Source organism: Notamacropus eugenii, chromosome 6, assembly GCF_028372415.1.
Source record: "Notamacropus eugenii isolate mMacEug1 chromosome 6, mMacEug1.pri_v2, whole genome shotgun sequence".
Taxonomy (NCBI): Eukaryota; Metazoa; Chordata; class Mammalia; order Diprotodontia; family Macropodidae; genus Notamacropus; species Notamacropus eugenii.
This window is the reverse complement of record NC_092877.1, coordinates 244,483,866-244,486,793: the sequence shown is the minus strand read 5'-3', so window position 1 is coordinate 244,486,793 and position 2,928 is coordinate 244,483,866. Positions and strand designations below refer to the sequence as shown.

At 37.5% G+C, this 2,928-nt stretch overlaps 1 pseudogene; it reads left to right on the top strand.

Moving 5' to 3' along the window:
• Positions 1–393: 393 nt before the first annotated feature.
• Positions 394–866, top strand: LOC140512300 (small ribosomal subunit protein uS9-like; annotated as a pseudogene).
• Positions 867–2,928: the final 2,062 nt, after the last annotated feature.

Here is a 2,928-nt window from a genome sequence, read left to right as displayed (position 1 = left end):
GAAATAAGGAGAACTAGTATGAAAGAAATGAAGAAAGGAACGAAGGAGGAAGAAAGGAAGGAAAGAGAAAAGGGGGAAAAAGAATCGACCTACATTCATACATTGGAGATAATGGCTCAGTGCTCACCACCCAGTACTTGTATCTCAGAATAGGTGACTGACTTTTAAATTAGAGTAACCCAAATGGCAAAAATCCAATGAGTAGAAGAATGCCTTAAAAAGCACAATGGAACAAATGGAAAATGTGGTCCAAAAGCTCACTGAAGAAAACACTTCTTTAAAAATTAGAATAGGTGGATCCCTTTTGTGCTTTGGCGCCACACCAGTGAGGAGCTCGAGTCTCTGGCTTCTGCTACAGCCGCCGCCTCCACCTCCTCTGCCTCCACCTCCAACCCGGCTCTGAGCCTGCGCTGCCCGCCAGCAACATGCTGTCCAAGGGGCCGCTCCAGTCCGTCCAGGTCTTTGGGAGAAAGAAAACTGCCACTGCTGTGGCCCATTGCAAGAGAGGCAATAGGCTGATCAAGGTGAATGGGGGACCACTGGAGATGACTGAGCCTCGAACCCTGCAATACAAGCTGCTGGAGCCTGTCCTCCTACTAGGCAAGGAACATTTTGCTGGAGTAGATATCCAGGTCCGTGTGTAAGGAGGAGGCCATATCGTACAGATTTATGCTATCCAGCAGTCCATCTCCAAAGCCCTGGTGGCGTAATACCAGAAATATGTGGACAAGCCCTCCAAAAAGGAAATAAAAGATATTCTTATCCAATATGACCGAACTCTCCTGGTGGCTGATCCTCAGCGCTGTGAGTCCAAGAAGATTGGCAGCCCTGGGGCCCAGGCTCGTTACCAGAAATCCTACCTTTAAAGCAACAGCTAGGATTGTGGAGTTTTTACAATAAACTTGGTATATGACCTTTAAAAAAATTAGAATAGATGAAATGGAAGTTAATAACTTTATGATAAAGCAATACATTATACAACAGAAACAAAATAATAATAATAATAATAAGACAGTGTGAAATAACTCACTGGAAAAAAGACTGACCTAGAAAATAGATCCAGGGGACATAATTTAAAAATTATTGATCTACCTGAAAGTCATGGTTAAAAAATAAAAGAGTATATGCCTCGTCTTTCAAGAAATGATCAAGGAAAACTGCTCTGATTTCTAGAAACAGAGGGTAACACAGAAATGAGAAGAATCCACCAATCATCTCCTTAAAGAGATCCTAAAAGGAAATCTCTTAGAAAGAGTGTAGTCAAATTCCAGAGTTCTCCGGACAAGGAGAAAATATTACAAGGAGCCAAAAAGAAACAATTCATATTGAATGGAGAATTAGCCATTGTGGAATGGTTGAACAAGTTTTGTCATGTGATTATAATGGAATAATATTTTACTCCAAGAAATGAAGAGTAGGATACTCTCAGAAACATTGGGAAAGACTTGCATGGTGTGATGCAAAGTGAAATGTACTGAGTACAAATTAATAGCTATATTGTAGCTATATTGTAAGATGATAAGTTGTGACAACAATCCATAACAACTCCGAAGGACTTAGTATTAAAAATGTTATCCACCAGAAGAAAAAGAACTGATTTTGGAATACAAATTGAGGCTTTTTTTTTTTTACTTTATTTTCTTGAACGGTTTTTTGTGTCCATGTTTTCTTTAACAGCATGCCAATTTTGGATGCATTTGTATAACTATACACTTGTGTCCCATATGGATGCTTCCTTTCTCAATGAGATGGTTTGGGAGAGAAAGGGAGAAAATTTGGAACTCACATTTAAAAAAAATTAAAATTGTTTTCACTTTTAACTGGAGACAAATAAATACTAAATCAAAGTGAAAAAAAGATGCTGAATAACTAAAAATCCTGAAAACATAAAATTTTTATTCTCTCTCTCTGTCTCAGAATTTGTCAATAAAAGTTCCTTGATGGACTGAAATGGATGCTTCCACTAATAAGTTAAGTTTATTCATATTATTTTTTACTTAAACCTCCCACAGCACAAAGTCTGCTAAACCAATCAGTTCACTAGATTACTTCACTGATTCTCTCCTTCCATGTTATTCCTTTGTTTAGCATGCCTTGCTCTTCAACAATGCCTTTCCTATGTGTTACTTAACAGAATCAGATTTGGCTGAAACTTTTAATTTAAGAAATGTTATGCTCCTTTAATAATCAATATCCTAATGATCCCTATCCTAATTATTATATTAAAAACGAACAAACAAACAACATTCTTTTCGTTACTTCTTTACATAATTATCCACTTCTAAGTAACATACAGGTGATAACAGAAAGTATCTTCTACCTTTCTTCTTTTTGGCTCTCAGCATAAAAGCATAATGAACAGCATTTTATTTTATCAATTCATTCACAATAGAACTCATAAATTCACAGCATAAAAGAGAGTATACCATTTCCATTCCTTGCCCTCACGGTAACATCTAGTAATAGAGATTACTCCAACCTTTTGTTGGCAAAATAATTAGCTCTGAAACAAGGGAAAATTTTAGTGTCTTTAACATATTTATGACATAAATCTTTCACTTTTCTGTCATCTTTCTTAATACAGTCTGCTCCTTAACTTCAAATATCTCTACCTTAGTTTATGGTTAGCATTCAAATTTTTCACTTCTGAATATAATCAAGCAAATGGCTTTTATTCCACAATCATGCAGCAATTCTACTGTGCATATTTCCTTAGCTACTAAATTGAAAGTTCCCGATTGGGTGGAGCCAAGATGGCGGAGTGAGAGCAACAACTGACCTAAGCTCTTGAACAAAGTCCTTTAGATACCTCTCTGAAAGGAGAATCTGACCAAATTTTGGAGGTGCATAATCCAGTGGGAGACAGACTGTGAGGGATTCTGAGCCCAGGTTAGACGGGAAGGTCCACCGGAAGGATCTGTTCTGCGG